The following is a 24,318-nucleotide window of genomic DNA, read 5'->3' on the forward strand; positions in this document are numbered from 1 at the left end:
CTTTTCTCAGTTCTAAAAAGAACAAAACAGCCCAAACTACCAAAGAAAACATTGTTCATTAGATGATGCAGCATAATTGGATCTTGTCTGCAGTGGTACTAAACATTCTCGTAAGCATTGTTAATTATCAGGCAGTTTTACTAAGCTAAAGTGATGTTTATTCAGCAGTTCCATTAAATGGTCATAGTTAATAATCTCAGAAAAAAAATGGATTTCAGTCTTTGATGTGTCTTCATGTATCTTGGGACAACCAACTGCAAGGAGGGGAAGAACAGTGACTTCCACCAGCTAGCTTAAATGGTTACTCCAATATTCACTTGCCAGACAAATTTTTGGACCCAGCATACAGGCAAATTGGAGTCTGTAGCCTTTGCTTAATAGCAAACCAGGACTGTGGTTTCTCCTAGCCTTAATAAAAGTCTTCTATATCAGGAGTAATGCAATCACTTATTCATCTATGGGTTCTTTTTGTTTTGTTGTTTTTCCCCCCCTTCAAACTCATCTATCTGTAAGACTTGGGGCACATTTCATTTGTCTTTAGCAGGCAGTTTAGCATTGTTTCAGTCCCGCTGTGAGGTTAGGAACTGAGAGCATCCTTACCTTGTTCTCCTACCTTCTGATGGCTGCACACACCCATTGTACCAGCTGAGGGATGCCAAGTCCTGTTTCTGTGTTGCATCCCTTGGGCAGCAAGTGAGTGATGGCTGGAGCCTGAGTTCAGCTTGCTACAGTCTCATCTGGACGATTGATGAGCTGCAAGGGTGAGCTGTGATGAGGACACTAATGCTTTATAGGATGTGGCTGTCTAGCAGGTGTGTGCGTAATGATAGTAAATAACGTTGTCCAATAACGTATCGGCATGCTCAAAGTGACACAATAATGTAACGCAGTCTGGCTTAGGATATGGTTACTGTCTCTAACATTAGATTTTAAAATTGCAACTTGGCTAATCTAACAGAGTGGCTGTATGTTATGAAAGATTTCCTCTTAATATGGTAACGTGAGAGTTACATTAAAAGGTTCTATTATTTCTTTCATCCTCTTTCCAATATGTTTGACTCAAAAGAAAACCCTTTTTAACTGTTTCTGCAGTCTATAAAGAAATGTGTCCACTTATTAAAGCCAGACATGCCATTTGTTAAAGGAATTGCATCCTGTGAGGCATCCTGCAGAAATGTTCCTTTCATCTTTTAAAAACTGCTTCAGTTAAATATCACGGGTATTCTGTCTCCCTGAATTCACCGATGAATGCTGCAATACTGACTTGAAAATAAATAGGTGCTTGGGAGGAGCGTGTTCTTCCCTGCTATGATGAAGTTCTGGTATTTGCAGCATGGTGCAAAATGCCTTATAGATTTTGTATCTGGACAAGTCATCATGATGTATCTGAGGACAACTCTTCTAGTTTCTCATTATAAATCTCCACTCTCCGAGAAATCATTAGGGAGGTCATCTCCTCACCCCCTCTAGTCTGATAATAGCCAACTAGCAAAGCAAAGTTGTAACTCATTAAATGAAACTCCACTTCTGCGTAGTGTCTGTGGAACATCGTTGTAGATATAAGAGTTTACTCTGAGCAATTTGAAAACAGAGTTTTGCCTTGGAAGGTGATGTGCTGCTTTAATTAGAAGTAAAACTACAATTGGAGTTCAATGAGAGTCATGTAGGCCACATAAATATATTGGCTGTCTGCTGTATATCTTGTGGACTCTCTGCAGCACTTTCATCCTAAGATAAAATGGTGTTCCTGGGGCCAGCAATGGGAGCAATACATTTTCTGTCAAAGCTGCTCCTTGGATTGAGCAGAGTGCTAGAGTAACATATGTGCTCTGAAGAACGCTTCCTTGTTGGATGGGTTGGTTTTATCCTATCTCCCTCAAAGCCTGAGTGAAAATAAAGAATCAGAGCTACTGGTATTTGCTGAAAGAGTGCTTATGGTTTGTCTTAGTTTGTGTATGGAGAAAACTGCCATAAAGCTTCGATGTGAAGTGTGAGGGTGTCTTGATGTCAAGCTGGTGAGCTGGGCTATTTTCATTAAAATGGATGTTCTGAAACTGCACAAGTAGCTGTGGTACTGCTGTTGGCACTCTCAGCAGTTCAATGTTTTTGGATTCAGATGCAGCACTAAAACTACCAGGAATCAAACCAATATTTAACATCATAGGTTTGTATTTATAAAATACTAAGAACGAAAAAGTATATATATTTAAAGGCATATAGTATCCTTTTTGACAGGTCAGTTGAATGGTGGCCCTCATTGTGCATCCAAAGTGTACAGTTTATGATACGTCCAAGCTTAATTCCTCGCCTGTGCAGTGGAAATGGTTTTTCTTCTGACTCTAAAGGTCTTCCCAAAACCTGGTGTTCAGCCAGAATGAATCATCTTTGATAAGACACTTATAGTGTCTGGGAATTGAATCAGGGTGGAGTTAACTTTGGCTTAAACTCAAGTTACCAAGATGTGTAAGACAGTGACTTGAAAGAAATTAAACAAGAAAAATCAGTGGTTCTAGCAGTACACCAGTGAGAGCTGCCAAAATTAAATGTTCAAAAGCTATTTGTTAGACAGAGACAACAAAATTATTAAGCTGCTTAAGAATTATAATGTTCCTAAAATGCGTATGTGCTGGGTTCTTTGTTATCTTTTCTCTGATTTTGAGCTGTTGGTATTCATTGTTGTCATTGCATGAGGTCCAGAAACTAACCTTAAAAATGGTGGAAAAAAGGTTAAAGGTTAAAATCAAAAGAAAGCTGATATCTAGCATATTCATACAACTTAAAAGTTTAAGCTTGAAGAAAAGTGATGGATACTTTAAGGTTTATGAAGAATCGCAGGAAGTTCACAGTATTGTATCAAAGCAAAAATGGAAAATGCATGTCTACATTAGTTATGATGTTTTAGTTGCATTTGGCAGGTAGAAATTTCCCATCAAAAAGTTTCAGTGTTCTATAGTTTTGTGCAGTTCTGTTTTTATGGTTACATTGGTATCATGGATTTTGACAACAAAAGTTTGAGTTTATGCTGATGTCCTCACTGCTAGGACACAGCAGCCCTACCAGATGCAAGAATTAGTATTTTTAGTTCAGTTAATCAAAATGGCTTCAAAATCTGAAAGGAGTTGTACTTTGGACAGTAAATAGTAGAAAATGCAACGTTATCAAAAAGGGGAAATGATACTTAGAATCAGGCAGTACAGAATTTCTCTCTTAGCCCCAGTTTGAGGTGAAGGGTGAGGTGCTAGCATGCATTTGAACCTTTGACTGACGATGACATTAGTGACTGCTTTGCGTAGTAGTGCCTGCACTTTTCGTTCCAGATTAATTATCTACTTTATTATCTGCAATTTCTCAAACATTTGTCTTTGGAAACCCAATTACCTTACACGTAGTTTTGTTAGAAAGTGCATCATGAGCTGGGTGGTTCTTTTGGGTGAGGGAGTAATAGATCATTTTGCTGGAATAGTTATGCAGGATTATTGAAGAGAATTGCTAAATAGATAAGGAGGGGAAATCTAGGACTCCAAAGATGGTAACTTTAGGAAGAAGGCAAAGAATTCTTGTGGTTCTGGGAGAACAAGAGATGTGAGAAGGCTTTGGAATCATAGAGCTAATTACATCTGAGAAAGTCTGGACTGTACCGAAGCACCCAATCTGAGATATGGGTTTCTTTGTGACAGTATTGACAAATGGCAGTAATTGCCATAAATAAAAGAAGTAAAGGGAGGATAGGAATTTTTGGCTGGGCCTGTGCATCTGTTGCAATGGCATTCTGAATACATTAAAATGTTAATAATTGCTGTATGTTAATAGAATCATTGTTTTAAAATTATTCAGTGCTGTCCTCTGTTGCCAGCATTTTAGGCGAATTGAACTACATTAGGAAATAAACTAAAAATGTGAGCACAGGCATCCAGCTGAGTTCCTACATGTCGGATGGCTATCTAATCAAATTGAAGGACATGTTGGGTCTAGATTGTGATCATTATGGGTTACCTACAGAAGGCAGATGGGAACGCTAGAGGGGAATCTAGAGAGCAAGAAGTTTGTTGATTGCAAAGGCATAAGCTACCTGAATCCTAAAGAAGCCAGAAAGGAATGACAAGAGTCCTTACCAATGTTATTTTGTGTGAGGAATGACTTTGAGACTCCTGTTGGAGCAGATCAAGAGTGACTGTAAAAAAGATGGGGACGTGATGGAGGGGAGACTGAGATGATTTCCAGTGGAGTCTGTCAGCCTCTAGACAAGGAGCATAAAGACATGAGAGGATTGAGAAATGAGCCGTGCAATGGAGAAAGTTTTGGGCTACTTCATCATAATATATCAGAAACAAAATAAGGCTATTGTCAGGGGGTAGACAATATGCAGCTTCCTCATTTTATGAGATTGATGAGAGTAGTTTTAAGCTGAAGAAATGGGCTACAGAAGAAAGTGCAAAAGAGTCCCATGTGATGCCTGTACAAGCCTTGAGGGCACAGGGAAATTAAAATTGGATAAATGAGACTGCAGAGGTGGATAAAGGAACAATATTATTAGGTGAGAGCTAGCAAGAAAAAAAGAAAAAGTCCTGCTGTTGATAAAGATTGTGGAGCAAAGATACAGTTAGCAAAGGGATCCCACATCATCTGACTGGGAGTTTGGGTAAGGTCAATGTAAACCATGGAAGCATTGGCGGATGGTGTAAAGATCCAGAAAGGTGCATGAAAATCGGAGTGCTATTGATGCTGAAGGGAAAAGAGGTATTATCCAAAAAATAGTAATGTGCCCAGGAGAGCTCGCAGTTGCAAGTGGATTTAGTTGGATGATTGTGTACATTAATGACATAAATCTTTGAGGCAGGGGAGATAGGACAGAGTGGGTAGCATAGAACCTCTTGGTATCAAAATCATTTGGAAGAAAAACTACGATAATGATTACACTGAATCAGTGTTCCAGTAATCCAAAGACAGATAGCAATAAGGATGGGGAGAGAGTGTTAGAAACCACCACAGTTCTGTAAAGCATTTGGATTTCCAAAGACAAATATCTGAGCAATTGCAGACAATAGGTAATTAATCTGGAATAAAAGGGGCTACTATTTAGTAGCACAAATGTCATCTTCGGTCAAAGGTTATAACAATGCCTGGAATTAATACATATATGCAATTAATATACATTGTAAAACAAACAAAAACATTGCTCTGGATAAATAACCATCCTAAAAATAATGCTAATCATAAACAAAGAGTCTGCAAGAAGTGGAAACGGGATTGGCCAATACAGAGAATTGTATTTTTTTAAAAAAAAAAAAAAAAAAAAAAACAAAAAACAAAAAACAAACAGAAAACATGGAAATGAATTTCATATTTTGAAGAGTCCACCTAATTAATGACATTTTTTTTTTTTTAATCAAAATTATAACAATTGTAGAAGAATGGAAGTGTAGTCAGTGTGAATGAAAATGTAGTCAGTGTTAACAGAGGAAAATTTTGACACTAACAGTTAGATTAATACATTTTAGGTGTAACAAATAGCATTTCTCAAATCTTAATGATGATATCAAGCCTGGGACAAACTCAGGGCAGCTAAGAGGAATGATTATGTAGAAATGGAAATTCTCACCTCCAGGGGGAAGCAAAACTTAAATTATGTAATTGTTTAAATCAGAAGAGACCACATAATCCACATCCAAGGACTTGCATAATAAAGTTTCAATTCTAACAGCAAATACTTTTAATAAATATATTACAGCAGGAATTGGTATTACCTGGGGGAATAAATTAAGAGTAGTACTTAAATTAGAAAAAAAGACTCAGTTAAAGAATATTAATATTCTCTAAATAGTATACAAAGACAGGTACTACAAAGTTTTAAGAAAAGACTAACCAAAATACACAAAACTTGACAAAAGTGTTAAAATACAGTGTAGGATCACCACAAATAGGTCATACCTGTCTCAGATGATATCATTAATTAAACAGTTTTCTAACCAGAAGAAATAACATATATCAAATCCATACAGACTTCAACAAAATACTGTATTTGTCATCTGCTGCATAGAGAATCATTCATTAAAATAGGAATTAAGAATCAGATATAGGAGAGGAAAAGGATCAAAACTAACTAGAGGCAAAATTGGAGCTGGAAGCCTGGTTAGAGGTCACCAAAGAAGTTCCTGATGACCAATTATGGGATTACGCAAACATGTTTTCATTAGTGGTCTTACAAAAAAACAAAACAAAAAAAAAAACAAAAAAAAATGTATATATATTGATGACACAAGTTACTAGAAGGATTGTGCTGAAGATTAGTTTCTTGTTGAAAAAACGGGATGAGCAGTTGCAGTTGAAGTGGAATAATAGTGCAAATGGGATGAAAGGCTGCTGAGAGAAGTGCAGAGCCGTGCACTTGTGAGGTTGTACCAGGGTTATGTGAAAAGACACTGGAGCGTTAATCATAGGATGATTGAGCCATCAGAGTGATACATTTGTGGAAAACAGACAAATTTGATTGTATAATGGATCTTCTAATATATGGCAGTGTTAGGATGTTTACAAGGAATCAAAGAATGGTTTGGGTTGGAAGGGACCTTAAAGCCTACCCAGTCCCAACCCCCTGCCATGGGCAGGGACACCTCCCACCAGACCAGGTTGCCCAAAGCCCCATCCAGCCTGGCCTTGAGCACCTCCAGGGATGGGGCATCCACAGCTTCTCTGGGCATCCTGTGCCAGTGCCTCACCACCTCTGAGTAAAGATTTTCTTCTTTATATCTAATCTAAATCTCCCCTCTTTTAGTTTTAAACCATTCCACCTTGTCTTATCACTATCTGCCTGTGCAAAAAGTTGGTCTCCATTTCCTTTAAGTCCCCTCTAAGTAGTAAAAGTCCAGAATGAGGTCACCCTGGAGCCTTCTTTTCTCTAGGCTGAACAGCCCCAGTTCTCTCAGCCTTTCTTCAAGGCAGAGGTGCTCCAGCCCTCTGATCATCCTTCCTGCTCTCCTCTGGACCCACTCTAACAGTCCCATATCCTTCTTGTGCTGGGAGCCGCAGACCTGAACTCAGCATGCCAAGTGGGGCCTCCCAAGGGCAGAGCAGAGGTGGACAACCACCTCCCTCACCCTTTTTGGCCACCCCTCTGTTGATGCAGCCCAGGATGCGGTTGGCCTTCTGGGCTGCAAGTGCACACTGCTGGTTCATGTCGAGCCTTTTGTCCACCAGAACATTCACTTAGACTTGTTGAACCTTATTAGGTTCACATGGGCCTACTTCTCAAGCTTGTCCAGGTCCCTTTGTATGGCATTCCTTCCTTCTGTTGTATCACCTGCACCACTTAGCCTGGTATCTTCTGCAAGCTTGCCAGTATGGCCACATACACTTAAGAAACATAAATTCAAACTAGAGTGTTGCAAAGGTAGATTTCCAGATACCTGGGGAATGGAGAGACTGGTTTATGATAGGAGATTAAAGTCCTTGTTTTGTGTGACTCTGTAAGAATGAAAATTGAGAGGAAATATGGTTGCTGTCCTGTCCATAGAAGGATTCGTATATAAAAGATAATATTGTAACTCAAAAAGAAATAATTACAAACTGGTGCTGAGAAACTGTAAGCTGGAGACTTAGGCTACCAAATATGAGGCATGGTGGGACAAGACACCTGACTAATTTTTAGGTGAATCTGTGCTGATTTATGGAAAAAAAAATAAAAATAAATGTATGTGATGTAGTGCCTACCAGGAATGGATTTGGTAATAAAAAGGATTTCTCTTACCAATAAAAAGAGAAACTGAAAAGATGGGAAGGGAAGACTATTTAAAATAATACTGATAAAAGTAGTGTGGTGATAGTCTCATAAATTAGGAAATTCATGTGTTTTGGCTTCAGAATGGAAGAAGATACTATATAGATCTTATATCTCAAGAAATTACGATCAAAATTGCTTCTTAAACAGGATTTTGATCGTTTGGGAAAGCTTGTCTTAATTTGGCACATTTTATTATGTGAATAGTTTTGATAAAGTAAAACGTGAGGTAAAGTCTAGTTAAAGTCTTAATATTTTTTTCATAACTTTTTTTCTCTCGGTAAAAGTGAGTGTCACACTGTACATCTCAAAAAAGCAAAACTGTACAGCAGCTGGCATTGTGCTAAATTTTTCACATAAAACCTTGATATGTGCCCAATGTGACTGTATTTTGCTGTATGTTTATAACAGTAATTATTTTTGATGTTAGATTTCTGCAGTAAAATACAATTTCTTGCAACTTATGGGAAGCATAAACTTTATGGCTCTCATATTAGCATAAAGAAGAAAATCTCACAGCAAAAGAGTAATTGGTGTCTTGTATTAATATTTCTATGATTAGTATGAGTAGCTGAACTGATTATTTTTATAGCATGATTAAAAAAATAGAATAGTATAAATGGGCTCAGTGCAGTGCTATGTAATGTAATCCTCCTCACGGCAGCACATAAGAATGAAAGGTTTCCGCTGGAAATGGCGTTTGGTCTAGCTCAGTAATGCAGTCTTTCCTTCAATGCACATAAAAATACCGTCAGCCTGAGGTTATGCTTTGTATAATGTTGCTTCAGTTATTCAGTTTTTTTGGGCTTCCTTTTTCACTGGTAAGGAATTAAGTCCCATTGAGATGGAAGAGATCCATATCTGAAATAGCACAGATTGTTTGTTGGTTTTGTGAAATGTGTAAGTCATAACTGTGGGAGCAAAAACAAATCTTTAACTTTGATGGCGCACTGTGCTTTCTCCTTCTGCCAAAATGTTTGTCCTTGGTGATGATACATGGTGGAAGCCTTTTAAGGGTAAAGATAAAAATGCAGCAATGTTTCCTGGGACTGGGTTAAGTGTTTCATTTGTCATTTTTTTTCCTTTTTTTTTTTTTTTTTTTTTTTTTAATGCAATTTGTTTCAAGTAAATGATGATCATTTACCCAGACTTAGCAGGTTTGGCTGGTTGCTTGAGTATGAGGTTGGACCAGATGACTTCCAGAGGTCAACTCCAATTGCAACGATTCTGTGACTTTGTGCTTCTGTGAAATGGATCCCAGGGAAATGTTAAGTTGTTGCTGTTACTGATAATCTTATTTAGAAGAGAGCGTTTTCACAAACTGGGGTGATTCCTGATGCAGTGTTGGCTTTGTGACTGCTAATGCAGGGCGTGAACTGGCTGTAAGCTCCTCAACTTGCTATGCTCCTTCTATCCTCATGTTTTCTCTGCAAGTGAGTACTCCTGTTTTACATACAATTACTTTTCGGATTTTGCTTGCATCAGTTCAGTTGCATTTCTTTTGACTCACTTATTATAGTAGAGCTGAAATGGGGATCAAGTGGCTAAGTGGGACCAGGCTAAGAGGTCATTGCATCTTTTCCTTCTCTATTTTTTCATTCTGAATATTCAGCCATCTCTGCATTGCATAGCTACATATGTTGGTGTTTTTCTGTTATTTCCTGCTTAGACATAACTAGGGCATGCTAAGGATCTTGGAGGAGATCTAAGATAGCTATCATCTGAGATTTCTATCCTCAATTTGCAGACCATGCTGCAGAATGAAATCTGAATATTCATTTGAACTTTTGGGGGTTGCTCATCCAAACTACTTGAAATTCACCAGTCATTATCAAAGCTTAAATCTTCTTCTCTTAGGCTCAATTACTGAGAGAGATTGCATATTCTTACTTGGGAGAGTAGTCAGAATGGGGAGATACACTACACAACTCCAACTTCAAAAGTGGGACAGTTCAAGTAACATGTTCTATTTTTGTTTTTAATAAAGCCCCCTAAAGCAACAGGGGAAGGACATCTGAAGATTTACATTTCCTTTTCGGAATTTATATATGGAAGAGATACTGCCTTAGCAAACTGCAATCGCTGGCTTTGCTGTTTGCTTGTTTACTTGAACAATGTAACTTTTCTTTTGGTAATACACACCTCAATGTAAGCAAAATAAACTATTGTCTTTTATATGTGAATTTATAGCTTTCCTGATTTGCCTTTTTTCTATATGAGAATCACATAATCATAGATAGGCTCTGAACAATCAAGTCTCAAGAGTAGAATTTGGTGTCAGTGAGATATCCAGTTCAGCATCACCTTGTGAAAACAGGCTTATATAACAAAATTTGTGGTTGCACAAGTCACAGACTGTCAAAGTTTTTCTTCTATTCAAGATCTAAAGGTCTTATTTTTATTCACTGTTGTCGTGTTTTCTTTTCCCTTAGCTTTATTTCATGTTACTTTCATCTTGCCTCTGTCCTCCCTCAGCTTTCTCACCTCTTATTCTCCCCACTGAAAAAGGTTTTTATTTTTCCTGTCTGCAGTGTTGTGTGTGGGTTCAGTTTTCACTGTTTCTCCTTTTTGCTATGCATGTTTTTCTTTTTATCACTAATGTTTACCCCGTTAATGTCTAATCTATTCCTTTTGGGGTATCAACCACTCCCCCGGTTGACTGTATGCGCAGAGAATGAGTGAACATCAACCTGGGATGAAAAGTTAAAGCTTTTTAATGGCCAAGTCAGTAGCTATAAAAATAATGTAGTTGGGTTCAGTGCTCTGGAGGCCTGAAGATTCCTTCTTTGCTAAAATAAGTTGGAGAGGGAGGTTTGCCCATTTTCCCCTGCTGCTGTGTAATATAAAGTTGGTTGCTCTTGAGAACCATCCAAATGTCTGGGTGGATTTTGTCTGTGGCCCTGGTCTAGGCAATCAAGGAGCAAAAGAGCAAATGTGTGAGACAGGAGACTGATGGTAGGGAAGAAACCTCTGAAAAAAAAAAAGAGAGGGGAGGGGATTTATCTGATTTCTCAAGAGGAAAAGGACTGATTCTCGAGAATAGTGGGATGCTGGTGTGGGATGGTGGAATGAGCCCCTTCAGCATGGAAGCGCAGAGCCCTCTTTGGGAGTGTTTCCATGGCCCTGTACCATGCATTCAAAGGCAGGCAAAGGGAGATTTTCCTAGTGGTTTGTATAAGTGCATTTGAAGGGCAGGCCTTTGAATGTAATTTCAGCTCTGTGCAAAACATAAAGGGAAGCAGCATATGCAGCATTTTAAACTGAGTCAAAATGATTGGTAGAAATTTCCTTTATTTTCAAATGGCCAGGTTGGTATTGCAAAGAATAGAGGGCAGAAAAATCCTTCACTAAAAGCAGGGCAATGCCTGCAGAAGCCTTTATTATTATTATTTTTATTTTAAAGAAGAATTGTTTTGTGTACTTTCTGAGAGTTCAGCTGTATCAACATGACTGAATGTGTTACATTTGTGATTAGAATTATTCCTGCTCTGGGCTGCGGGCACCTTTCATTCTGCATGGAAGGTAAAAGCTCCCATATGCCAGGGCCCCTCCTGTGTATAAAGTGACACGTGTAGTCTCCAGAAGCAGAAACATATTTGCAATAGGAGGGGAATAACAAACAAGCAAACAAAACATTAATCCTTTCAAGAATTAATTTTCCAGACCATGCTTTTGCAAGGTAATGCATGTGTAACCTGAAGCTGCCTATCTCAGATAAGGATAGAAGAGAAGGATGGAGGTCTGTGGGCAGGAAAGAAGAGGAACAGACAGTTAAGCACAGACTCTAGGTGCAATACATACGTGTGTATATTTCTCTAAACTGAAACGTGATTAGGAAAGCAAAGAACTGAAAAATGTTAGGAGGGAGATGAACGCTGCTTAGGGATGGGCATATCACTGCAGGGTGTGTGCAGAGAAGCAATGGGAGCGCATCCCTTCCTCTCATGGCTCCTGCGCTGGATGCCTGCGAACGGATATCCCTGATAAGTAAATTCCTCACCCCTGTGAATTTGTGCCTCCATGGGGAGGCAGCAGCAGGAAATTCTCCATGTGTTTTGACACACGCACAACTTCAGAGCCTGTATCACTTTACTTCAAATGTCCTCACATCGCTGTAACACAACATGAGTGAGGTGAGAACAAGTGTCATTGGGAGTACAAGGGACAAGGAGTGGCTGAGGGAGCTGGGCTTGTTCAGCCTGGAGAAGAGGAGGCTCAGGGGCGACCTTATTGCTCTCTACAGGCGCCTCAAAGGAGGCTGTAGTGAGGTGGGGGTTGGTCTATTCCCCCTCGTCCTGATGATAGGATGAGGGGGAATGGGCTAACGTTGCGCTATGGGAAGTTTAGGTTGGATGTTAGGAAGAACTTCTTTACCAAAAGGGTTGTTAGGCATTGGAATGGGCTGCTCAGGGAAAGTGGTTCAGTCACCATCCCTGGAGGTTTTAAAAGATATTTAGATTCAGAGTTTAGTGATATGGTTTAGTGGAGGACTTGTTAGTGTTAGGTCAGAGGTTGGACTCGATGATCTTGGAGGTCTCTTCCAACCTAGATGATTCTGTGACACGTTCAAGGTGGTTCTCTGATGGGTTAGATTTTTAGCCATTGGACATATATACATTTTTAGTAAAAGCTGAGGGATTTTTTTTCTTCATATATTATGAAGTTTAAAAGGTTTCACAACCTCCTGAAGGGTTTCCCTACAGGAAAAAGAAAACAAACAAACAAAAAACCTCTCAGTTGTTTTATATTTGTTTACTAACTGGAAACTCTGGATTATTTTAACAGGAAAATTGCAAGTGAGTACTTTTGTCTTTGGACTTCTGCTGCTGTAAATAAGATGTGAAGCAGTTTCCCTTCACAAGAATGGGTTATTTTGCTAATTCATTATTTTACATGTGTTTTATATACTGAAACTTATTTTCACCTTTTTGATGATGAAAATGGATAAGAAACTAGTTTAGAATGTTAAATAGGGGGGGGGGTCGATCTGTAAGCAATTATCTAAATCCCAATATTTTGTCCTGAAGTTCTGTTCCTTTCATTCATGAGCATTTTTTTCCACTTTTTTTTTTTTTTAAGTATCTGATTAGAGGGATAGGCACATATCAGTTGTTTTTGAATTATTTTGTCTCTACAACAAAATTCCATTTAAAGTGAAAATATGTTTCATGTGTCACTGAGTGAGACTATAGCTGTCCCAAGATAATGGTCTAAATTTTACTTTCAGCAGTATTCATCAAACATAAAGTAGAAAGGCAACATGAAAAATTAGAGTAATAAAAGAGCAGATACTTTGCTTTAGAGAGAGACTGTGTGTGACCTGCCCTGGCGAACATTAACAGCAAATTGCCTTCCTGAACTACTTAACATTAGTACTGGTGTTAGGAGCCATCAAACTGATCCAAAATAAAAGGCATTTGGGCAAGGAAAATTAAGTCAGCTGTTTAATACACGATGATTATGACTTTTAAAGTAGAAGAGCACTCACATTTTTATTACATTCTCATTAATTTATTTTATTATGAATGTGAGCCCATAAATGCATTGTTTTAAGTAAGCTGTCTTTTGGTGTTGATGGAAAAAAAAAAAAAAAAATCTCATGTCTTTTTCCAGCTTTTGATTTTCTTGGTGTTCCAGCTTTTGGAATCGTAAAAGTAGGTTAAAACCTCTGACTTCAGGAAAAAGAAAAAAAATCTAGACATTAGAGTCACAAAATAAAATTTGTAGAAATATTACCTTCCTGCAACTTAAATGATGGATATCCAAGAAGCAAATAGAGTCCAAAATTTATTTTGGATTTCACTGGGGATGGGGTGAGGAGGTGTTAGGAAACTTTGGGTGTTATCTCAAGGACTTCTTAGGTCTCTGGGTTCAAGATACCACAGAATATTTTCAAGAGCTTCTACTCTGCCTTCTCCTCACATCTCCCAGCAAGGATGTGGATTTGTAATAAGTGCTGTGAAAACTGGCAGGGAAAATTAAAAATAAAAATAAATAATAATTTAAAAAAAAAAAAAAAAGAGTTCTGAGAAACTCAAATCCTGTTCTTTGAGTTCATATAAAGAAGCTTGATATTTGTCACTTGATTTTTTTCATGGTACCTTTCTACCTTTACCAAGTGCACTGTAGGCAGAGCAGCTTCACATCAGACCTGAATGTTAGGAAAATACAGCCTGTCTTAGAGAATGTCTTGGCTGAGGTGTCTAGGAAAGGTTGGAAGGCAGAAGGACCTGATCTGTCAACTAATTTTATCTTCCTTAGCTTTCCTTTGAATCTTCATTGGCATTATTTGGCACTGCTCCTTTGATGCCTGGAGAGGGAGGCATCATCATCATCTATGCGAGTTGTCAGGGAACTCCCAGGTGCCAGTCCTGTGTGTGATAAAGCAATGAAGAACAGCACTTGCGTCGCTGTTGGGGTCGAGGACGTGGTTTTGGACATGCTCAGGTTCAGAAAGACAGGACCTCTTCTCGCCTTGTCTCTCCCAGCTGCCTCCTGGTGCTGTGTGAGACAGGACAGGGGCTGGCCACATCCTGCTCCAGGGCCCTGATTGCTGTGGTGGAGCAGGGGCCATGGAGGTCCTGCAGACATGACAGCCACCTCACCTCACATCTCAGCTAGGTGGGTTTCTGCCACTGAAGGGAAGGGATGTAGGGATGCACTGACGCAAATAGGAGCCTGGTGCATGGATGTCACTGGAGCTCGTTACATGGAGGGCAGTTATTGTATAGCTTGACATTAGTAAGGTCCAACTGAGAGCTGGTCACCATTTAGTTAGTTAGTTAGTTAGTTGTTTTTCACTGGATCGGTTCCTTGTGCCAGTTGTTTGTGCAATGACAGAAGTGGTTGGAAAGGGAAGGTGCTGAACAGGGGCAGCTGTGGGCTCTGGTGGGGCACAAGCGGATGCAAGGGGGCAGAGGCAAAAAGCACAAGGCCCATGTTCACTGTCTTCAACAAGGACTCTGCTCCAGTGTGTCCCAGATCTCTCCCTGAAGGCCCTTCTGAGAGTTTATAAGATGCTCTTATCCTTCAAGAATACCTTCTCTGTGACGCATCGCTCATGCTGCAGTTTTCATAATGTGATCATCTCTGTCACAGATGGAATATTTTACAAAGTATTCTGTCTATAATATAAGAAATATGCTAAACATCACCCCTGTGCTGCATTTGAATGGTAAAAATGAAAATATAAGTTGAAAGGAAGACCTATTGCTTCTGTGAGGTTTATAGCATGCCATCAGTGTGAGCTGTTAACCCTAAAACCTCCTGAGATGCTTATTCACTGTGGGGAAAATGCTGCAAAAAAATAACAAAAAGTAACAAACTGATTTTTTTGTAGCTACGGCCAACCATTATTTTTCAAGTTCCATATTAAATCGTTTAACTTATATCCATGGCATAAACGGTTGCAAAAACAAATCTGCGTGTTAAATCCCACTTTTGTTTTGAGTGAGGTGGAGTCAGTTATTAGCTGCATGATCAGAGCACAGACGCCGAGTCTGAGCCCTTTTCTTTCCTTAATTAAGAATTGCTGCTACAGATACTTGACAGTTGCTCACAGTGGCAATAATCCCTTTTGAAAATAGTTGTTATTCTAATTCATAAGTAGCTTGCCATGGCACTAACCCCAACTTCACCTCTGATGGTTAAGAGAAGAATTTGGTTATAGCTGGTGTTATGTTTAGAAATTTCCTACCAGATGGTCACCAAAGTGGTAATGCAAGTAAGAAAATACAACTTAAAACAAGAATTTACATTACCTTTGGTCAGAAGGAAGGCGTAGGCGTTTGGGAAATACTGTAACTCTCGTCATTCAAAATTAAAATCCATTGCTTATTGAGAGTGCTGACTTAAAAATTCTTGCACGTCTTTTGTTGATCTTGCACGCTGATGCACACGACCTGCTAATGCGATGCCTGGCTCTCCATACAGAGTCATTCATCCATGCTCTGTGTGAATGAGGTTTCCTGGTTTGTACATGTGCTGTGTCACATTCCTCTGGTTTTCTAACAAAGCTTTTAATTGGTATGCTGTGACTAATGAGCATGAAGTCCCAAAGGAAATGGAGCAGAATTTTCCATTATCCACCAAGATGAGCTTCAAGCACAGAGATTATCAGGGCTTGAACTCCAGGATAAACCAGGGTCAAAGGCTCCAAGTATAATGGAGCCTCATAGCAGAATATTTTGCTTTCATAACATCAAATTAATAGTTTTTCAGCAAAATGGCGTTGTCTGTCTGACAGCATTGTGCAGAATATAACTGGCACTTTGCTTGGGCATCAGATCAAATCCCTGACCCTTCCCCATTAAAGTTCCCATAGTAGTTGAGTGATGATATCCTGCCTGGCCTCCAGTTTGTCTAATGATGTGTTGTAAACTTTTGTGGGATAAATCTCTCTTCAGTTTCAAGCAGAGAACTTGCTCTCCATTCCTCTTCTGAAGAACTGTTGTATGGTGTTGTTGACACAGGATTGCTGCCATATGGTGCACCAGAAGAGGTTGCATTTTTTGTAGAAAGCAAAAGGTTCAACTCAGACTTGAACAGGTTCGGGACCACTTCACTTTGAGACTAAATGAGATTGGATGTAGTGGGACCAGTATACCTGTAGGCTACATCTGCCAAGTGGAGCAAAGTAATTATCTGCTGTGCCTTACTTTCAGCACTCTTAAGTGTACCCAACAGGAGCCCTATCAAAGAAAATTTAAATGAACTTAAAAGCATAAAAAGAGATTCATATTGCTACTGGAATTGCAGGAGAAAATTACAGTTAGCTTTCCAATAAGGTGTATGGAATAATATTTTCACTAATTCGCTGTTTCAGAATTTAACCCAATTTGAAATCACTCGTTTCCTTCTTCCTAATACAGTCTTGATGTTAGTTATATTTTCCAGTGAAACCACCCACGCAGAAAAAGAAACAGAGATTAGGATTTGGTTTTGTTTTAATAATAATTAAAAAAAAAAAAAAAAAAGTTTTAGGAGAGATCGGTTCCCTGACCTGCCACAGTTCAACGTGTGGCTGCAGAGGGGTTTGCAAGGACAGGGACTGGGAGTGAGTGACTGAAGGAAGAAAGCATGCCTCCTTGCACTGACAGTACCCCTTCATGCCCGCTCATGAAACTACATTCACATTCATGAACTAATAAAAATAATTTCTTGAAACTATGAAACAGCCTGCTCTGTTGCCTCTTGTGCAGTACTTGAGGAATTCTGTTTTGTGTGTGTGTGGTTGTTTTTTTTTTTTTTTGGTGTTTTTTGTTTGTTTGTGTTTTTTTTTTTTTGAGAAATAATAGGGGATTTGATGCTCCAGCACTATCTTTCCCAGTTGTTTCACAAGTTTCACAACACAGAATTGTTTTCTTCTCTTTGTATGCTAAAGCAAAGAAAGGAAATTCTGTATAACCTCTGTATTAATAGAATATTAATGCTGTATTATTAGATTCAAAGGTTAGTAAATGCAAATACCAAGAGTGATAAGTGCATTGTGTATTCAGATTGTGATATATTGCCTTTTTATCCTGGGAGGTTGGGGTTTATGCTTCCTCTGTAATCAGGAGTTCTGCGTGCACTATTAGCTGTGGATAGCTGTAAATAATTGCCTGTCCTTTTCTTACTGTCACATATACCAAGGGGAAAAGCTAACTGCACCAACGCACGGTGCCTATTACTGCTTTAAAGCCTAATGAGAAGGGAAGGAGAGGGGGGCTGAAAGGTTTAGGATGAACATTAAGTGCAGGTAAGAAAGCACAGCCGATGTACTCTGGTGTGGCGTGGGGTCCATCCACTTGCTCATCCAGGTCACTGAATTGTATAAAACCACAGGAACTGCTGCAAGGGTCAGTCCTGACTTTTGTCATAATTTGACAAATTCCATGAGAGAATTGACAAATAATTTGACAAATTCCTCAGAGCATGGATGTCCGCTACACATTGCCCCACTGCAAGTTGTATTCAGTGACTCGGGTAGCATTGCACAATGTGTCACAGCTTTCATCTGTGTAAGACCTCTGGAGCTGCAGCAATGCAGCACGCGTTGCAGTCCTGGGGCTGGGCACTCCCCTTTGTTCTCCCAGACAGCAACAGTGGGGAATTGCACCCACATTAGCCAGTTTCCCTCTCAGAAACCAGCTTGGTTTTCATATTTATTGTGAATATTGGAAAGTTGTTTGGTCCATCATCCTTTGCCTTAGCCAAAAATTTAGTATTCCTGCTGTGCAAAGAGTGATTACCCTCTACCATGTGAAACATCTCCTGTATTGGAAAGGTGGAAATGGTTATGGCCAGCCTGTCCCTCTGTGTAGGGAAATGTTTGGGAATATCTTTGCCCTATCCTAGCATTTTTTACTACATATGATGTTGTAATTATCTGAAGAAGTCCCTTGTCTGCTTTTTATTTTCATGAAGATGAGAGGGAAGACTTGAGAAGTATTGTTTGAGACCATGCATTGGCCTCCCACTGTAAAGCACTATACTTACTTCACCTGCTTTGCAAAATGAAGATAACAGGGTTCACTTTTCTAATACTTTGAGAGAGATTCATGTCATAGTGAAATGTAGGAAACTAGTTAATTCCTCACTAAGGAAGGGTAAAAATCAAACTTTTTAAAAGAGTGAGATTTTTTTTTTAATGTCTCAAATCTACTACTTTTTTAGTGCTTGGTTTGTTGGAAAGACCAGAAGTAAAACCCTTATTGACTTAGTCTTGTGCTTAGTGTAAATTCACACAAAGAAGAGCAATTTAACATGTGACTGACCTTTTACAGTGAGAAATGAAGAAATGTACTGTTAAGGTTACCGGAGTGTGGCAGGATGTTTAATCAGCTTCTTTGCTTTAAAGAACAGAAGGAAGGAGATGATGTATTAAAGATGATAGCTTCTTGTAGATTTTAACTCGTAACGCCAGGATCTGAGTACAATAGCAGATTAAATCTCTGTAGGGGAACTTCCTACTGGATTTGCTATTTTTAGATGTTTGTGACTGCTTCTTCCTTCACTTCTCACTAGTAGGCTTTTGCTCCCTTGAAGACTTGAGTTGCTTTCTCTGAGATCTGCTTCCAACCTCTGATAATATATTTCTGTTTAGAGAACTCTTTTTCTGTCAGTTTTGTAGTAACAGCATAAATGGAGCCATGCGTTTTCCAATTGTGTTTTAGTGCACACATGAGGTAAATTAACGACTCTGAGCACTAAATATTTGCCACACTTTTTTTTTTTTTTTTTTTTTTTTTTGTATAACAGTACTGCAACCTTCTGTGTATTAGTAATAATAAATCAACACAGATTTGCTTTTGCTGCTGGCTGGGTAGGATGGTTCAGGTGTCCTGTGCATTCAGCCTAACCATTGTGTTTGAAGAGCCCCACTTGCTGCGAGTGCCTCACACGGGGAAGCACCTCTTCAGAGACAGTAGTTGAATTTATAATAGGAGTCCCAATTCTAGTCCATCTCAGACCTGGCATATCTGGGGTTATCAATTTTATTTACAATTAGACATTTTTTCTCTTGTCCATCCTCCCTCTTCAGGACTGTGCAGTTCTGTGCACAAATATTTTCCCCCAGTTCCTATTATAAGTTCAGGGGTCACATCTCTTTCACTTTTATATCCTTTAAAGGTAATCCACTTTTGTGCCTATTCTGCCTTTCTATTCTAATTCAGGTGTTTTGTCTGTATTTTCCTGAAGCTTCAGTAACGATTTCTGTATCTGTGGTTTGTGTTCTTGGATCTGAGCTTCATCCTTGTGTCAGACAAATGTTCCTTATTTTTAAGAAGGTATATTAACATGGTAAAATAATTGTAATATTATAGAAATATCCCCTTAATAGTCTTGTAGGTTTTTGTTGTTGTTGTCGTCTTCAACAAGTGAATGTTGTTACTGCCATTTGGCAGTCGCTGCCATGCCAAGTCTCCAGCTCTGAGTAATTGCTGTATCTTCAGGATCAGATTTACTACCAGCCTCTCCATGGTGCCTAACACTTTAGTCCAGGCAGTGGGAGCAGAGGCAGGTGATAGTGCTCATACTTCATTTTAAATGGCTTAAACCCAAGGGAACGATCTGGGTACCTGCTTCGTGTCCTATGGTCTTAATCTGCCCCTGTGCCAGAGAAGCTCTGGGTCCTGTGCTGTCCCCACAGAACTAACAGCACACACATCTTTGCCACTGGACTCTCTTTTGACTGAGATTTTTGTCCACAGCTTCCCTTGCCAGGATGGTGCTGGGGTTGCAGGTTAATGGAGAGGGGTGTAACTCCTGCTGGCCTTGCTGAAGCTGGGCCACCATGGCAAGGACAGCAGGTGGCAGAGGTCCAAAAGGTGGGGAAGCATGAGGAAGGAACGGTGGGACAGCTGAGAGGTATGGGAAAGCCTCTTCCCTCCTCTAACTGTTAGGCAAGTCTTGGATCTGGCTCAGGTCATCTAGAAGACAGAATTAAATCTGTAAAAATACTTTGGTCTCAGTGTTTTAAGTATTGTCAAAAACAGAAATATAAACATTAGTTTTAAGAATGGTGTATCCAAGGTAAAAGCTTTAGCTGAATCATTGAAACAAGTCTTCCCAATTATACCTGCATGTTTCTTCTACAGAGGACCCAGCTACTGCCACTTCCCCTTCCCCACCTGGCCCTGGGCAGGCTTTTTTCCCTCTACCAGAAATTTCTGCCCCTTTTAATAGTAGGCTGAAGATGAAGGACACCAGAGCAGGGTCCCTGCTGCAACCTTCCTTCCTCCTCTCTTCCAAGCAGAAGCGGTCTGTGGGTGTAGTGAGGATAACTGCACACTCTTGACCTCCTCAAGGATGCTTTCTGGACATTGTAAAATGAGATTTCAGTTTGGCAATGCCCTGAGTAACCTGCGACAGGCCCTGCGGAGCTTGGGACCCTGTTTTGGGATCTGCTGTGCCGGATTTTAAGTATGAAATCAAGATAGCATCTGTTAGCGTTTAGTCTGGTATTTAGATGAACCTGGATTTTGGTATGGAAATCTAATTAGTCCAAGACGGCACTCCTTTTTCTTGTATGAAATAAAAATCATCATCAACCAAATAGATCTGTAGCCATTTTTATTGATGTTTTGGGAGCTGCAAGCACTGCCAGTGTTAATGGAAGTGTAGTTATGTGCCTTCCCAGGACAGGACTTGGGTATATTGGTGCGTTTTCATACCTTCTGCCTATGTGGTAGGAGCACTCGCTGCTAATCAGATGGCAGGTAGCCATGTGCTGTCAAGCCTTTTCTGCTCTCTTTGTGCTTCTCCCAGAAGCGCACTCAGCTTTATTTCCCTGCTTCTTAATGGAGGATTTCTTTGCCAGATAACTTGTGGAAATTTTTCCCTGTATTTCTCCATACTTTTCCCAACAGAGAGTATCTTTTGAGTTCAGCTCTTTCCTTTGACATATTAACTCCAATGCTGTTCTTTCTGGACTTCCTGCATGCTTTGTTTTTCCAAGTTTCTGTTTTCAGTTTGTGATCACTGTTTTCACACTGATGGAGCATCTGCCCGTAATCTGCATTTCTGTGTTGTAAAAAGCCATTCTGTTACATGATGACTTTGAGGCAGGGATGAATTCCAGTTCAGCCTGCTATTCTCAAGGACAGCTTTTGGTCATCTAACTTCAGTGCCTGAATGAGAAGCCTGGGCTGCTGATATGGTGAGTAAAGCCTCCATAAAGATGTCCAAAGCACTTCTGTCTTCCTGATCCTGATCATGGTGGAGAAAAATAGGTCCTCAGGAAGGACTTCCTTTTTCTCTCAGTTTCCATGGAAGGTGATGATTTTGCAATTCTTTTTTTGCACTCTTGCAATTCTTCTACCTCATCTATAAATACATAAAAACCTAGATCATGGTTTCTCTGTTTCTCAAATCTATAGTAATCTGAGAAAAAGGTAAAAGTAAGGGATTGGTAAATTCAGGAGTTGCATGAGACATTGAGGATGCCTGTGATTGTCCATACATGCTGCTGGAAGTCTTGCAGAGATATTTTTTTCAATGCAGTCTCCACAGCAGAGTCTTTGTAAGGAGACACTTACTCTTTGTAAGGCAACTCTGTATGTCAAGGCTTAAGTGATCATAGCACAGCAGAGAATTAAAACTTCATTATCAGAATCCCAGGGCAAAGGCATGGACTATCCAGGGACAATTCTGGCCTTCCACCCTTAAGAGTGTAAGTGATGATGAGGTTGCTTCAGTGGGGCTGCAGGATCAGTCTCTCTTTGCCAAAATCCTGATACAGAAGGAACTCTAAGAGACAGCCTTGTGAGCTGTTGAGCAAAACCCTCATCCTTTACAAGAGAAAGGGATCTGGTCCAGGCTGAGGAAATGAAGAGGAGACAGATAATAGCATATCTTTTTTTAAACAAACAAACGAACGAACACAAACCTCCCTATTTTCTCAGTTACTGAACACAGCAGTCTGACAAGTGGGCTAATACCTACCTTTCATCACTGCTGTAGACAGTGCTGATCTCAGAGTCTAGCATATGGTATAACTATTGATTTGGCTCCCATTTAATTGAGTTCTTAGAAACGAGATTGTTCCACGCTGTGCACATTCATACAGCCACTCGGTAAACATTTTGCCCTTTCCTTGCCTATTAATGTTAACTGCTTGGAGTCAAGTTAAGTCAGGATGCTGTGACCGCCTGGGCCTTGTTGTTGTTTGTTTTCTGACTGCTGACCCTATCACACGGGGTGAATCCCCAGACCTTGTCAGGGCACTTGGGGCTGCTCTGCAGATTTTCATTCAGCATTCGTGGCAAAGGCAACGTGTCCACTCTTGCCCTCTGCAAACGGTTGCTCGTTTATTTACAGGATTGCACATACAGAGGGAGTGAAAACTTGTTTCCTTATTATAAGTGATCTTAACAAAGAGCCTTCCGGACTTGAAAGGACTGGCAAGTGAGCATTATGCTATGATTTAGAATTCTGCAGTAGGAAGTCTTCTAAAACAACTCATACAGATCTTTCTTAAATGTCTGTGTTGATGTGATGTGTGATAAAGTGGTGGCCTGAATTTTGGGAGGTTTTTTTTTGTTTTGTTTTGTTTTTTAAAGTTGGTGAGGTTGTTCCTGCCTGTAGATTGAGAGTGGCTTCCTTTTGCGATAGAAGGCTGAGGCTGGAAAGGAAGACTTACTGCAATCTATTTCAAGAATAGTCTGAGGAGGAGGAAATTCCCTTCTTGTTGCTAATAGCTGGTGCAGAGCGCTTTGCTGGAGGAGGATGATAGTTCAGTAAGTTAAAAAAAATATATTTTATCTTTTATTTCATTTTGTTATTAATTGGAAATTTCATTGTATTGCAAACATAGTACATTTTATCTTCTTTGACGTGGGGTGGGAGAACTGTGGCTACTGTGTATAGCTTTGAGCTCAGTAGATACTAATTTGGTGGTACAGGAAGGGTGAAATGTTCTTTTAGAAAAGAAAACTCTAGCAGACGAGCTTCAGTTTGTATCACAAAGCATCTGCCTAAGCTGCTGAGGTACCTCTCTGTGATATTAGCAGCACACTTCATTATCCAGGATCCTGGAACTTGGAGTAAGAGAGACAGGTAATTTTGCCCATCTATGCATCTGAAATGTTCATATCTTTTCAGACATTTTAGGCTGCTTCAGTGTACTTCCTTCAACAATTTGAAGCAAGAGCCATGTTTAAGTATGAATAGCAGGGCGATCTATACCTCCCCCAAGGCAGAGCTAGATATACTAGGTGAGTGTATTAAAATGGAAACGTTTGTCTAGACACACTTCTCTCTCACTTTAATCAAAAGTAGAGGGGTGTTCAAGTAGTACCTATTTTTCTGCTTAATCCAGAAGCAAAATGATGCTGGAGGCAGATGGCACTGCAGGTTGTGGGCAGCAGCTGTGCAAAGAGGCAAGACAAAAGCCCCTGTATGCTTATGGCCCCCTGTGGGAGCTGTTACACAAATGCCAAAGAGGCTCTGCACTCCAGAAGCCTTAAACGGTGGAATATTTACATTTGTTCTCTTTTTACTGCCCCTAGGATCTTAGGTTTTGTAAGCAAATGTAGGACTTTCTTAAAGTTTTGTGCAGCAGCACTCAAAAGAAAATAATACTCCCCCCCCAAAAAAAGAAAGAAGAAACTGTAGATGGAAGAACATTCTCCATTAGATAATTTATCAAAGGATTAGCTGCAAGCCTTTTCAAGCCAAAAATTTTGCTGCAGGTATGAAGTTAGTGTGCTCCTGAAGCTGCTTGTATACCCAGGTGTGCCACCTTCACACACTATCCCTGTCAGGTACTTGCTACCCTTCAAGAAGAGACACGTTCCTATGGTGAATGTCTCGTCCCATCCCGTGTTCTTCTTTGTGGCTTGGCCAGGTGGGACTTGTTTTCACCTTCATCTCCCATAGACATTATCACCTTCCTTGGATTTCTTACAGGTATCTGTCAGATGTGCATGCCAAAATGAGAAACTGTTAATGTTAGTTTCATTCATGCATCCTTTTAAGAAGATTATTACTACATTTTAATGAAAAATAAATATTTAACTGAGATAGAATTTCTGCAATCCATATTAAATTATCATTTATTA

The 24,318-nt window shown here is 39.7% G+C and overlaps 1 protein-coding gene across 16 annotated transcripts in view; it reads left to right on the top strand.

Moving 5' to 3' along the window:
- KIAA1217 (KIAA1217 ortholog) overlaps positions 1 to 24,318 on the top strand; it is a 370,266-nt gene that overhangs the window by 137,152 nt on the left and 208,796 nt on the right. The window contains exon 1 of one of the 16 annotated variants that reach the window (XM_038174600.2): positions 22,839 to 22,995. The exons of the other annotated variants lie outside the window; for them this stretch is intronic. The gene's annotated coding sequence lies outside the window, so the exon portion shown is untranslated. Of the gene's footprint in view, positions 1 to 22,838; positions 22,996 to 24,318 lie in introns of those variants that run through there. 16 annotated transcript variants of the gene reach the window in all.

Source organism: Anas platyrhynchos, chromosome 2 (genome assembly GCF_047663525.1).
Source record: "Anas platyrhynchos isolate ZD024472 breed Pekin duck chromosome 2, IASCAAS_PekinDuck_T2T, whole genome shotgun sequence".
NCBI classification, from domain to species: Eukaryota; Metazoa; Chordata; class Aves; order Anseriformes; family Anatidae; genus Anas; species Anas platyrhynchos.